The sequence below is a fragment of the Eucalyptus grandis genome, chromosome 4, assembly GCF_016545825.1.
Source record: "Eucalyptus grandis isolate ANBG69807.140 chromosome 4, ASM1654582v1, whole genome shotgun sequence".
In the NCBI taxonomy this organism is placed as follows: Eukaryota; Viridiplantae; Streptophyta; class Magnoliopsida; order Myrtales; family Myrtaceae; genus Eucalyptus; species Eucalyptus grandis.
This window is the reverse complement of record NC_052615.1, coordinates 37,263,007-37,277,757: the sequence shown is the minus strand read 5'-3', so window position 1 is coordinate 37,277,757 and position 14,751 is coordinate 37,263,007. Positions and strand designations below refer to the sequence as shown.

Below are 14,751 nucleotides of genomic sequence, written 5' to 3'. Positions count from 1 at the left end.
AGCTTCTCCATGGATTCAATAAGTTTTCTTGTCTCGAGAAACTTGAAGAATTAGATGTTAGTGAATGCGAATGCGAAAGGAGAAATCCCTATAGATGGATTGTCTTCACTTGAAGATCCTTCGATTAAGTGGCACAAGCATTTTTGGCTTCTCCAACTTATTCAATAAGTTTTCTCATTTTAAGAAACTTGAAGAATTAGATGCCACTTGGATGCAAGAATCTAGAGGGAAATTCTTATAGATGGGTTGCTTTCATGAGGATCCTTCGATTAGGTTGGACAAGCATTTCGGCTTCTCCAATGGATTCAATAAGCTTTCTTGTCTTGAGAAACTTGAAGTATTAGATGTTAGACAATGCAAAAATCTGGGAGGAAATCCTATAGATGGGTTGTCTTCCTTGAAGATCCTTCGATTAAGTGGAACAAGCGTTTTTGGCTTCCCCAACTTATTCGATAAGCTTTCTCGTCTTGAGAAACTTGAAGAATTAGATGCCACGAGGATGCAAGAATCTAGGAGGGAAATTCTTATAGATGGGTTGTCTTCGAGGATCCTTCGATTAGGTTGGACAAGCATTTCGGCTTTCCAATGGATTTAATAAGCTTTCTTGTCTTGAGAAACTTGAAGTATTAGATGTTAGACAATGCAAAAATGCGGGAGGGAAATCCTTATAGATGGGTTGTCTTCGCTAAAGATCCTTCAATTAAGTGGCACAAGCGTTTTGGCTTCCCCAACTTATTCAATAAGCTTTCTCGTCTTGAGAAACTTGAAGAATTAGATGCCACGGGATGCAAGAATCTAGGAGGGAAAATTCTTTTAGATGGGTTGCCTTCAGAGGATCCTTCGATTAGGTTGGACAAGCATTTCCGGCTTCTCCAATGGATTCAATAAGCTTTCTTGTCTTGAGAAACTTGAATTATTAGATGTGAGACAATGCAAAAATCGGGAGGAAATCCTTATAGATGGGTTGTCTTCTTGAAGATCCTTCGATTAAGGGGACAAGCATTTTTGGCTTCCCAACTTATTCAATAAGCTTTCTCGTCTTGAGAAACTTGAAGAATTAGATGTCACAGGATGCAAGAATCTAGGAGGGAAAATTCTTATAGATGGGTTGTCTTCATGAGATCCTTCGATTAGGTTGGACAAGCATTTGGCTTTTCCAATGGATTTAGTAAGCTTTCTTGTCTTGAGAAACTTGAAGTATTAGATGTCGGGAATGCAAAAATCTGGGAGGGAAATTGTTATAGATGGGTTGTCTTATTTGAAGATCCTTCGATTAAGTGGAACAAGCGTTTTTGGCTTCCCCAACTTATTCAATAAGCTTTCTCATCTTGAGAAACTTGAAGAATTAGATGCCACAAGATGCAAGAATCTAGGAGGGAAATTCTTATAGATGGATTGTCTTCACGAGGATCCTTAGATTAGGTTGGACAAGCATTTCGGCTTCTCCAATGGATTCAATAAGCGTTCGTCTAGAGAAACTTGAAGAATTAAATGTTAGTGAATGCAAGAATTTGGAGGAAATCCCATAGATGGGTTGTCTTCACTAAAGATCCTTCGATTAAATGGAACAGCATTTACGGCTTCCTAACTTATTTAATAAGCTTTCATTTAGAGAAACTTGAAGAATTAGATGTTGCAAGGTGCAAGAATCTAAGAGGGAAATTCTTATAGATGGGTTGTCTTCACTAAGGATCCTTCGATTAGGTTGGACAAGCATTTCTAGCTTCTCCAATGGATTTGATAAGCTTTCTTGTCTTGAGAAACTTGAAGAATTAGATGTCAGTAAATGCAAGAATCTGAAAGGGGAAATCCCTATAGATGAGTTGTCTTCATGAAGATCCTTCGATTAAGTGGGTCAAGCGTTTCTTGCTTTCTTAGTGGATCCGATAAGCTTTCTGCTCTTGAGGAATTTCAATATACAACTACGAGACTTTCAATCGTTGCCGCAAAGCATTGCTTAGCTGCCTTCGTGCAACTCCTTCAATTAAGAAGGCGTCAAAATATTTGGTCGCTCCACAACTTCTTGCCTGTTTAACAGATTTAAGAGTTGCTGCTAAAAACAAAAAACAAAAAAAGAAAGAAAAACAGATTTAAGAGTTACACATCAGCATCACACATTGCCTCAACTCTCATCTGGTCCACCTAAAAGTGCTCGTTTTTATATTTTCCAACTGTTGAAATCCATGCCGGACCTTCCTCTAGATTATGGGAGCTTTGTGTTTACAATTGCAATGAGTTGAAAGAGTTACCAAGTTTGTCGAGATTGGTATTCTTGTCAAAGTTAGCTCTTTCTTGTTGCAATGAGCTGACAGAATTCAAGGGTCTGGAAGCATCAAAATCCTTAGAAAGATTCTTTGTACATAGATGCCAAAGTTGTCCAACCTTGATGGCCTTGAACATCTATCAAAAAACTTAGAAAAATTGAGTTTACCTAGGTGCAGATCCATTGAAATATTACCAGACCTCTCGTGCTTCGATAACCTGACATATTTGAACATGAGAGGGTGCTCAAAGCTTCGTGATGTTCAGGGACTAGAGAAAGTCACAAATGTATACAAATGAGGGATTTAGCTTCGAGCCTCAGCAAATTGTCCCCATCTGTGGAAATTCGAAATTTTAATGAAAAGATGGGGGTCAATCTCGCATAAACTCGTGGAGACCACAGAGCTCTAGGAATCGAGGTGTTCAACTCTAAAAGATGTTCAGCGATGCAACTTATCAGAATTCCATTCGTTCATTGCACTACTGCAGCAGAGAGAAACAATGGGTCCCCGAATTCACATTTTGCTTTGAAAGGTAAATAAAGCAGGTAACACTGTTCATTTTCCAGATGCATTGCCGAATTTCATCAGCAGTTCCTACTTGATAACACCATTTTGCTTGATAGCCCGATATTCTTCTACATTTGTCTTTTAAGTAGTTCAAGGAATGTTGACTCTGGTCGTGGAAGTTGACACGATGCTTCAGGGGTATCGTGCTATGGATCTTGGAAGGAGTTAATAACAAATTTACAAGGAAAAGTAGAAGGATTTACCAACGTTTTAATAGATCGGAAGATTACTGATGTCTTTCAGATTTTATAGGCGTGGTTAGTAAACTACCGACTCAAAAATGATTTTACTATCGTACTCATATATTAGCTAGTGCCCAATTTTTTCAAATTGTACAAGTGTAGCACTTCAATAGATTTACAAATCTGTCAATAAATACGTAAGATACGATTTTCTGTGACTATTAAATATTTTCACCGACTAAAAGTTTATGTAGTTAATGTATTAACCCTTTGATATTAGCAACCTATGAATGAGGAGGTTTGCTTTTTGTCTCCTTTCTTTTACATGAAATAACTAGGTCGAATTTATTCAATTTTCATGGGTGTTGTTTTCCTTCTCTTACGTGATTCAAGGAACGTGGAAGCTGATGAAGGAATATGATATGATGCTTTAGAGAAATCACTCTCTTGATAATGCCAACAGTCAGATGTCATAGCCATCAAGTAAGATTGCTCACCCTGGATAAGCTGTTAATGACCATCACAAGCAAATCAAAGTTATAATTTTGGAATTACTGAACTTGAAGAATGATTTGTTTCCTCAGTTGACATCTATGTGGTTTTGTTTATTCACCTATGCAAATACTTTCAATTTCATCTTATACGTGAAGATGCTCAAATGGAAGAACAGTTGTCTCAAATGAGCCATATGTACTTTTCAGGAAACCCCTCAACTAAAGTTATCTCAGTCCCTCAACAATTTTTTCGTGGTAAGTTATTACCATGTTTTGTATTGCTATATTCTCTTCACAAGATTACCTAGCCATTTTGGATTCTTGATGAGATTTATGTGTCGAATTCTTGATGATTTATGTGTCGAATTTGACCAAGGACAGAGATTCAGGACCTGTGGAGGTATCTTCGGGCAACCAAAGCAGCTTCCGTGACGGCACCCTCGACTTAGCATTTGCTTCCTTTAAACGTTCGCCCTCTGTAGTTCTTGAAGTTGGCCATGCAGCTCAGTAAGTTTTGACTGCACTCCTGGCTCAAATTGTCATCTGTACAACACCCGCTTGGTCTCAATGTTCAGATTCCTACTGGGTGAACGTGGTTCCTAGTTAGAACTGGAAATCGGAGAACCAAACCAGAGTCCCGTTTCTAAAGAGATCGGTTCCGTTCCCAATTTCTTTTTTGGAACCGGTTAGATTCAGAAAAGCCCTAACAATTTTTATGTTTACCATAGTCTCAGTTCTCTTCTCACTCAGTTCACTTCACCTTCACACTTCACACTCACAGTTCTCCTCTGTCTCTGCCCGACGCTGCTCGCCCTTGATGAGTTCCTCGACGAATCTCCACACGGAGTCGGGCCTCAAGTCCCTCGACGAGTTCCTCTCCGGCAAGACCTACATCTCCGGGTAACACTTCAATCTCTCTCTTCTTCGCGCACGGGGATCTATCGGTTGATTCGGCATCTTGGGCCCCCTTGCTTGTTTGGGATGTTTATCGGCGTCGTTTTCGATGGCAGAGATCAGCTCACGAAGGAGGAAGGACGACATCAAGGTGTACGCCGCGGCTCGAGAAGCCCGGAGGCTCGTTCCCGAACGCCGGCAAGTGGTACCGTCATTTGTGCTCTCCCACAAAGGAATGCACAACAATTACAAAGGTGTGTGATCTTGTCTCTGTTGATTGCGTTTCTGAATAGAGAAATAGATCATCGCAGCCCTGTTAGCAAGGTTAAGTAGTTTGTAGCTCAGAGGTGTCAAGCCTGGACTCATCGTTTTGGCTGCTTAAAATATCGGAAGTGAATGTTTCGTGAGAAATCGATACAACTGAAATCGTATGCATCAAAATCTGCACTCGTGAGTTTTAAAAGCCTATTTGGGTAGCCAGCGTACTGACACTTTTAACAACTATATGCAGGCATTTTCTTCTCTGCAGTCAAAGCTGAGACACCGATGTTATCTTTTTGTTAAAATCAAGACATTTCATGTGGAGAATCTAATTTCCTTCAAATGGTGTTCGTAAAATTATCGAAATATGTACGATGGAATTTATTCACTGGTCAAATTACTCTAATTGTCTCTATGTGTGCATGCGCCTTTTTTCAATAAACACACATAACAAAAGAACACAATCTAACTCAACATGAATCGTAATTAGCTGGGCCTAGGATGGATCTTTCACTTGCTGCCTCTGTCTGATCTGGGATGGCATGCATGTTTTGATTAGTAAATGTGCTTCCTGCTTGCTTGCCTACTTATGTTTTGCTTGTCCCGATTTTCTTCTGTCCTGTGTCCCCAAGCATTTTGAAATATCAAATTGTTGGTTTCAGTTCAGCTGCAAATTCGAAAGTACATCTGCAAACCAATTCGGTACCAAAGACAGAACTAGGAGGGTGGACGTCAGTGAAGTCAGCAAAGCAACTTTTGCTTCTAATATGCCAATTATGAAGCACGGGCAAAAAGATGTGTTATCAAACAGAAAGGTGTTTCTGCTTTTTCAAGTTTCATTTTGCTCACCATGTGGCAATCGATAATAAGACATGCTTGTCAATTCTTCAAATGAAGGATTGGTACAAGTTGTCTTGAGTTGTTTGAAATCATCTCAGTGATTTTGTTGCACATATGGTCTTATCACCTGGTCAAAGGGCAAGTTCATCTTACTCGTGGCATTCTCGGCAGGTCAGGGTGGATGAAAGAGACTGTCGACTTGCCATTGAGTCGGATGAGGAGATTGACAGTGGATTTCCTTGCTTGTTTGATGACAGGGAGACGGGTAAAACTAATTTCTATTCCTTATGGAATGATAAGTACCCGTCAGCTGCTACTAGTTGGGAAGTAAATGGAAGTATCACCAGATTTACAAAGGCATTCAGGACCAAGATTAAGTCCATCAGCTCCACTTAAGATTGACATGTAGAATGTTATTATTTTCCACAAGCCTGATACATTCATGAAAGCTATTAAACAGATTAATTTTAAAGATATCTCAGCTTTGTGCAGCTATATAGATGTTTAAAAAAAAGCACTGTCCTCATTAAAATTCCTTGGGCGAATGGGTAGCTCCATAACAGATGAAGTCAAGGTAGAGACAGTGCGTATTCTAAGGAAAGTGAGGAAACAAAAGTGGAGGTCTTCCAAAACTATAGTATTATTGAAGGTCAGTAACTCCTTTTCTATATGAGTTGCCACACATTTAGTAATTGGTAGACTAGTAGATGTCTGCAAATAATATTCTCTCAGCATTTATTGCTTCAAGTCAGGAAGAATTATAAGTCATGGCAGATTCAATTACATCTTGTAGTACCCCTATCATCGTAAATCAAAGCATTGTCGAAGATTCGTTTGTTGTTTATTATTATACTGCAGTAGACAAAGTGGTATTTGTTTGTAATGCCTAATTCATTTCCCACTGGGGGGTTACTGGATAAGAACTTCTTCCATAGTTCTCCGTAGCTTGGTGTTGGAAATAGGCTCAATCCTGGCGGAGAGGAGGCAAGCTTCTTGGAAAAGCAGATCCAATTCGACGAATAACCACCATAAAGGTATCTTTTCTCACCTGACCCGAGCATCGTAAACTGCTGTAATTATTTAATAATATATGTAAATCTGGTGTAACCATCACGGACATTTACCTAGTTGTTGCTTCTTCTTCTTTTTTTCCATTTACCTCATAAAAATAATAAATAAAAATCTACTAAAATGTACACACTGAATATGTCTGTAGCTTTTTCATGATTGATATTCTGGAGAATGGAGTTGTGTATTAGACTGTCGCTCAAGATAACAAAGCAGTGGAGTGATCAGCTGAATTATGAGATGAATTTCTGGCAATTGATAGTGGAATATGATCTCTAGAACGAGCGCATGCCAGTAGCACCCTGTCTAGCTTAAAATAAAATCCATGATCCCTCCCCTCTGCTTGAGATTTTCTCCCTTTTGGGCCAACCCCTTTGCTCCAGCCTTTAAAACAGTTGCATCTTTTGCCATTATTTTTGTAGTTTTTCCTTTGACCTCTTTACATATTACTGCTGATCATAAGCATTCATTCCAACTCGTCTCTATTCTGCTGTATCATAAAACTGAGGCATCTCAGAGTATTCTGCTCATTTTACTAATGTCTTCCTTTGTTTTCAATTGCCACTGCTTTAAAGATGCTTGCATATATTCTTACTTGTTGTGCTAGCATGTTATCGAGGTCCTTGCTTATACAGCCATTCGATATTGTTATTGCAGGTGACAGAAATACACAATTTTAGTCAGGATGATTTGATGACCGAAGATATATTTGTCTTGGATTGTCACTCAGCAATCTTTGTCTGGTTGGGACAACAAGTTGACTCCAAGATGAAAATGCATGCTTTAACCATTGGAGAGGTATGGTTCAACTTGAGGCATAGAGGTGGCATGGTATTTTGAGTCCATGTATTTTTACATGTTCTTCTGCTCAAGTGTTTAGGTCCATAATTGAAAGCCTTTGATGCATGAGCAATTTTGAGTTGTAAATTAAAAATCATTGTTTATGGTTCATAAAAGATGATGAACACCAACCGTAATAGAGCCTGTATGTGGCAGAATGTTTCTGCATAAACAGAATGAAATTATACATGGCCCGAGACTTGTAGATGCTAATGATAGCCAAATGTTGGGAAATCCCGCATCATAAAGTAGACAATATGCACCTGCCTTGACTGATTATGATACTCATCTTAGCACCGTGAGGAATAAAGAAACAGAATGTCAAGATCAAATTTGATCTAACAGGTGCTATTCTGGAAACAGAAGCCTTATATGGTTAGATGCAGAGTAGATTCTTTCTTATATTCTCTTTTTTTATGTTCTTAAGTTGATGCTTGAAGAGTTTTGGTTTGTATTGTTGCTTTACCTTTTCCTGCTCCATTGGATATTCATAAGTTGGCTGCGATGAAGGTCTACGAGAACAGTTTATCTACTTTCAATGTGTTCTTCAGTATCTGATGAGATTTCATAATACAGATTATTGGAGGTGGTTTGCAAGTTATCTTGTAGTTACATGACCTTGTTGTAATATTTAGATCATTTTGTGTTATTTCCTATTTTCACTTTCTGGTCATTCTCTGCTCCCCATATAGACATGTTCTGTGCCCCTTCAGTAGATATTGCTTTTCTTTCACAGCTTTCAGTGATCACTGAGGAGCGGGATAAATATCAAACTCTTGTCAATGAGCTGAAGAAGCCGGGAGAAAGATGAAACTGGGAGTAAAGTGGCAAATGTAAACTTCTGCAATCTGTGGTTCACCGTCATCTTTGTCCCTCATTTTAATGCTATTGCCACATATCTGACAATCCTCTGTGTTTATATGGAACAGGAGTTGCAGTTGTCTCTTGCCAAGAAGGAATGCTGTATCAAAGAAATGGAGAACAGTTTAAATGAGCAAAAGGAAGCTAATAATCCGCAGCAACAGGAGATTTAAATGAGAGGCTAAATAATGAAGCAAGAAGGATAAAATCACTGGAAAGGAAAGTGATCGGCTTAGATCGAAATTTCTCTTTTGAGTCAAAGGTAAGGTCTTTTAGGAGTTTGCAAATTCGCATCATTTTCTGTTGGCTCAACTCTTTTCCTTATTAGAGTGAAGTATCTGGCTATGCTAAATGATCTGTGATCTGGGCAATCACACCATTTGTTTTTTTGTGGTTAATACTGCTGCTGTTTGCTCTATGGTTTTGTGTGCATAAGACTGGTGTCTTCATCTTTAATAGGTCCATATGCTTATACAGGTTGCACGTGCATCTTGATTTGATGTATTTATTAGAAACAGTGAGAGATTTGTGTGATGAAGTAGCTTTTTGGTTCATGCTAGCCTCACCCATGATAGTCTTGAACCTGCATAAAATAATAATGGATGTAGACTTAACATCTTGCAATTGTTGTGGACATTTCTGTGACCTCGTAGATACCAGTGCAAAAATGAGGAAATATATCCTGGCATCTTTTGTGGGGCCAAAAAAGGAAAAGTGTTTTCCCATCAGGCAATTGCTTTGCCTTTAGGCAGTGGTTATGCTTCCACCAATACAAATGTTGTATCCCTGGAGGAATCTAAAGATGTGTTGCTTCATCTTTTATGATCAAAGATCTGGTTTGACTCAATGAAAGAAAGCCTTCACGTAACTATTACACAGTAATGCTCACTTTGGGACTCATTTTTGCTTCTTTCTTTTTTATATTTCTTATTTATATCTGTTTATTGCTTCACTCGACTAAAAACATGTCTGCCTTTTCTGCAGCTGGGTCATGGTGATTTTTCTGCCACAAGTACAAAAAAGTACTGCGCATGGTGAATACACTTGCAATTGATAATGAGGCAAAAGCAAACCATTCAAGGGGCAGGTCTCTTGCTTTCAATGCACTAGCTGCTAATTTTGAGAATCCAAATGCAAGAAATCTCTCAACACCACCAATTGTCAGGAAGATCTTTCCAAAGTCTGTCACCCCTGATTCAACGAAATTGGCTTCCAAATCTTCAGCTATAGCAGCTATCAGTTCCACTTTTGAGAAATCACCACCAATACGAGAAGTCATCCATACCCAAATCTATCGAAGGTACACCATAACTTATAAATTAATGCTTAGGGAAATACACCAACAATTGACTATTGTTTCTATGGAGTTTTATCTTATCATTTTTATTTTACCGGGCGGTGAGTCCTGAGACACCAAAACAGAATTCAGAGCCTAATAACAAAGAGAACTCATGCTTGGTGAAGTTTTTGCTCGCATCAATGATTTTCTTGTGTTTGTCACAACAAAAGTTGTTAAGGTGCCATCATTTTTGGATCTTGACTTGAGTTGACATAGAAGCTTTGGTTTGTGTCTTTCTTTTCGTTATAGTTCAAATCTGAAAATGAAACAAAAAAAAAAGAACCCATTGGAACCTGGCCCGACCCTAGAATCTATGATAGGGGGTTCGAGGTTTTTGCTGACGAGATAAGTTCCGAGTTCCAAAGATGAGGAACTTATACCCAGTAGAGTTTCGGGTTCTAAGAAACCAGGGAACTGCTCACCCCCTACAAATTCTGATATATTTATGTGGGCGATACGACTGTTTATGAATAAAAGATCAAATTAAACCATCACGCAATATAATTTCTTCGTCATTGCCATCCCTTCATCCATTTGACAAGCCAAAATATTGGTGATGTTGTTCGAAAAAGGTCGATGAGAATGAGATAATTCATTTGCGCGCCCACCCCCGGCACAAATAATCTCCTCCTCCGAAACCTCAATGACCGGAATTAAAGTTGGCTTGTGAATGAGAGAAGGTTTAGTGAAATTGTGAAACCACATAGCCTTTGCAGGCACATTAATTTTACTCTCAGATGTTTTCGCCACTTGGTGTCTATTCTTTCTTTTGACCCATTGACGCCATTTACTCTTCATCCACTCCGCCATACACTTTTCATGAATATACATCCATGCATGTATAGAGTCTATAGACGTGTAAAGATATCGTTCGCCAGTGAAAAACTGTCCCACATTCATCCTCAAAATGTCCATGCTAATGCAGGGGGCCAACAACTAGTCATATTAAGCGATTTTGATGAAGAACAAAGCTGGATATATTGATGTCGAAACTCATTGTTTTGGCTTGAATGCAAACGTCATGCTTCGCAACAAGCATCAAAGCCATCGCAGAATCTCTCCCCCAAAAGAAAAGAATTATACAATCAATCCTATATATTCCAATTTAGTTATAAATTTTTCATTTTTGTCAATTTAGTTATAAACATTTGCCAACCAATTTTCGCATCGCTGAAAGTCATGACTTAACAATGTACCATATAAGATAACCGGCGAGGACTAGACTGACATCAAATAAATTAAAAGTCTGGAATAATATTATATATCGAGCCAAAAATTCATACACTATTTGTATTATTATCTAATTTTTTCCCCTTGCTTATGAATTTGATAATGACCAAGTGAGATGTCATTGATTCCTACCAATTTTTCTATCGCTAGCGATACGAGACTTACACAAATCTTGTCATTTAAAATATTTGTGTGGTACGACACTTCAAATAGAAAGTACAATAAAATACACTGGGATACAACATTTTTATGATGGAGAATCAATCCCTCGAGAGATCAGAGAACCCTGTGACTTCTTAAGTCTTTTAACACGCTTGGGAAGTGTTGTGTGGACTCTTTGAGATGTTAAAAAGTAGAGAAGATAGACAAACTCTGATCAATAATAGAACAAAATCCACTTACTCAAATCTAAAGGTTTCCTTCATCTGAACCGAAGAAACAATGTCACTCCATTATCAAACTGACTGCAATATTCTTCTGTACGCAGGGATCTAAACAAAGGGCTTGGCTTAAAAAGAAACAAGGGAAAGAAACGAAAGGGAAGAAGAATTAGTGGACGGCATAAAGGGCATACAAGATTTTCTTCCTCAACCCCCAAGAAAATTGAACATGATCGAACCCAACTCTGAAGTGAAGTCCGCACAATGAGAACTTACTCCAGGTGCAATCAAGCTAGAAGCAAAATCTGTTTCCGACAAAACCAAGAAACCAGTGTACAATTGGGGATCTGCAGCAGAACTTCACCAGTTATTGCGTTATTTTCCAAAAACATCAACATGTCAATCTTCGTCACCAAGACATCATCCCTCAACTTCTAGTAATCCAAGCTAGAAGCAAATCTGTTTCCAACAAAACCAAGAAACCAGTGTACAATTGGGGATCTGCAGCAGAACTTCACCAGTTATGCGTTATTTTCCAAAAGCATCAACATGTCAATCTTCGTCGCAAGACATCGTCCCTCAACTTCTAGTAACTCATAAGGATAGTGGATACAGTCCTCGAATTCTGTTTTCTAGCAGGTGTGGCGGCTCAAAGTGTAGCACAGCTTTCTAGGCTTCACTCTTATGAGCCCGACATGTATGTATACCGTGTTTGGGCTCCCACAATCAACTCTATGACTTTAGCTGCATGAGTAAACATAAAGGAATGAGCACAATTGCCCACGATAAGTAGCCTTATCTTATCCAACGTGAAAAATAAAAGCAAAATGGACACAAATGAACACCTGTAAGAGCCCCAAAAGGGGAACAGGTTCCAACAATTTCTCTGCTTTGTCGAGGCCTTTCCCTGAAATATCAGAGAAGGAACGTGGTTTCCATGATGAGATTCATCCCAGAAATGTAAACTTTGCACTGGATATAATTTCTAGTAGCTATAAGTGTACCTTGTGTATTTGCTAAAAAATGGATCTCATGAGGTAGAGTGCCCAAGTAGCTTTCTTCTTTTCAACTACTTAACAGGGAAAAAGAACACAAGTTGACAAATCTTGAGAGAATCATTAATCTGGACATTAGATGGCTGAAGAAAGGCCAGACCAAAAGCCTTGTGATGCAAGCCAGGGCATGCATGCTAAATGGACAAATTCAAATAAACGAATACAAAACTATAGACTCTAACCTCATCCTTTTCTGAAGTGGTGTACTGAAACTTACGGTCTTTACTACCCCACCCAGACAAAGTAACTTGAGGCAAGCCACGCCAACCACATCCATGGCCAGCGAAAGAAACCAAGGAGTCAGGACTGAGTTCCATACTTTCTAATAAACAAAACATAGATTAGTGGCCTTGCGATAAATAGGATCTCCCCCATGAGAAATAAAGACCCATGAACGCCCTTCTCGGACAAAATAGATGACAATGTTGATTTCTCTGCCTTTGGAGCTGTCATAAAACAAAATGTATCAGCAAAGTACATCATACAACTTTACCAAAGGTTCAACTAACAACCTCCTGACATGCCTGCAAGAGATTCCATAATAGCATTCTGTTGCTGCACCCTGCGCAACCATGGTGGAGTCAGAAGCCGTTCCTAGCATTCTCTCCAAATCTGCTTAACGCTGACAGTGTCTTCCCTTCCAGATTCCACCCATTCTGCCCAAAGTTATTCCCTGAAAGAACCAGGCCCACTATAAAATCCAGGTTTTCTGGAATCTCCAGATCTGGACTGTGAGGAGGAGGCTTCTGATGCCTTCTCAGAATTTGGAATCTCTCCGCCCTGTACGAAGCATCTTATAGCCACTATTCCTAAACACAGCTAACCCTAACCAAAAACCTAGTTCAAACAGACTACCAGATCATCAGGAAACTACTACAAACTATGGCTACATGAAAATTCAGCTAACATCATCTAAACTCACTTAATAGCCTCTGTAGCTGCAATGAAGTTCCACTTCTTGGTATCACCATAGTAATGTTGTCTGACGACTTCAACAAGTGTTTCCAAGTCCTTCAATGCAGATATGCATAACGAATAAGGAAATGTAGAGAAGGTTCAGGATGACCAGTGTGGATCTGAGATGGGCGGTATCAATAATGTGTTCATTGACGACGCAGTTATGACACCCAAAGATAGCAGTCACTGCAGTAAAATGACAAACTTTCCCAATAAAACTCCAAATTCTTTCACTACACATGAGGAAAAAATGTGGAAAACAATAGTCAAAATTCTATAAGAACAAGCAACCTAAGTTTCAATTAACATGGGCTTGCGTGTACACAGTTACTCCTTGAATAAAGCCCCACAATTTAAGGAAGTGATGGCCCTATTAGTCAATCATGCTATCTTGAGTTTCTGTAAATGTGGAGATTTAAAGCAATAAAAATATGGAAATGTACGGTTTCACTTTGACTAAACAATCTCTCCCTTTCTCAATTGATGCAGAAAAGATCCTTAAAAACCTAAATTGAAAATATGTAGTTTAACATAACCAAATTCTCGCACTTGTATGTTCAATTCAGCCCAACTATATCTTATAGGGCAAGCATAAAAAAAGGCATTTGATGCAGAAAAGGTCTTTCAAACCCAAGTTGAAACATGTAACTAAAAGTTACCAAATTTTCTAAAACCTGCTTCTGGTCCTATCTCTGAAGAAGAGAATCGCTCGGGCAGCAGCCATGTAAAACCCTGATGCACAATTAAAACGTCCAGATGAGATAAAGGGCATAGAGTAGAAGAGTCTGCTTTCATCAGAAATCAGCACTCATGACATTTATGGTCACCTAAACCCATGCATAGAATAGTCCAAACCAATCTTTAAAAATAATAATAATAATAATAATAATAATAATAATAATAATAATAAAAGCACACAAATAGAGGCTTTGTATGTCAGATCAAAGAATATACTATGGAGTGAAGCAAATAAGACTTTTTTCCACCCAGACAGAAAGGTACCAATACTGATGGATCTAGGGGGGGTCACAGATTGTAAGCAACAAGATGCACATAACTGAAATGAGCTAGGCAGCATCAAGTTAATGCTAGGCTGCGAATGCATAATACTACCATTTTGCTTGTAAATTTAAATCGAGTTCTGAATATGCTGTAAATGAAGAGGGTGAGCAGGGAAAAAAGGCCAAAATGCAGATGTTGGTCAAAGACATATCTTCTCGCTTTTTAACCACTTTTCTGTTGTCCAGCTCAGATAGAGCTTTATGTTAATGCAATTGCAGGCAATAGATCACTACAAGTTAGTCCACTGCGAAATCTTCCAAGTAAAAACTATATTGAGAAAGGAGATACAACAACGTGATAAAATTTATACAAGAAGATCCACAAGATCCCAAAAGACTCAATAATAGAATTGATCCTCCAAATGATGGTCATTGAGAGCCATCAATTGATAAACTTATTAAGATTGCCAAAGATAGTGTGTTGTGCTCTTCGACAAACCCTTGACCCTAAAGTACAA

General features: G+C 38.7%; 3 long non-coding RNA genes and 1 pseudogene across 3 annotated transcripts; 3 read left to right on the top strand and 1 right to left on the bottom strand.

Moving 5' to 3' along the window:
• The first annotated feature begins 2,378 nt into the window (after positions 1 to 2,378).
• On the top strand, positions 2,379 to 4,568 carry LOC120292806. The gene is made up of 6 exons (XR_005550416.1): positions 2,379 to 2,796; positions 3,407 to 3,496; positions 3,715 to 3,762; positions 3,889 to 4,014; positions 4,289 to 4,407; positions 4,518 to 4,568. It is a non-coding gene; the product is annotated as an uncharacterized LOC120292806 (long non-coding RNA).
• On the top strand, positions 4,566 to 5,906 carry LOC120292805. Its single transcript, XR_005550415.1, has 3 exons — positions 4,566 to 4,655; positions 5,325 to 5,477; positions 5,674 to 5,906. It is a non-coding gene; the product is annotated as an uncharacterized LOC120292805 (long non-coding RNA).
• A 1,322-nt stretch (positions 5,907 to 7,228) lies between these two features.
• On the top strand, positions 7,229 to 8,435 carry LOC120292681. The gene is made up of 3 exons (XR_005550287.1): positions 7,229 to 7,368; positions 8,147 to 8,243; positions 8,340 to 8,435. It is a non-coding gene; the product is annotated as an uncharacterized LOC120292681 (long non-coding RNA).
• A 4,087-nt stretch (positions 8,436 to 12,522) lies between these two features.
• The window catches only part of LOC120292655, a 3,204-nt pseudogene continuing 975 nt past the window's right edge, over positions 12,523 to 14,751 (bottom strand).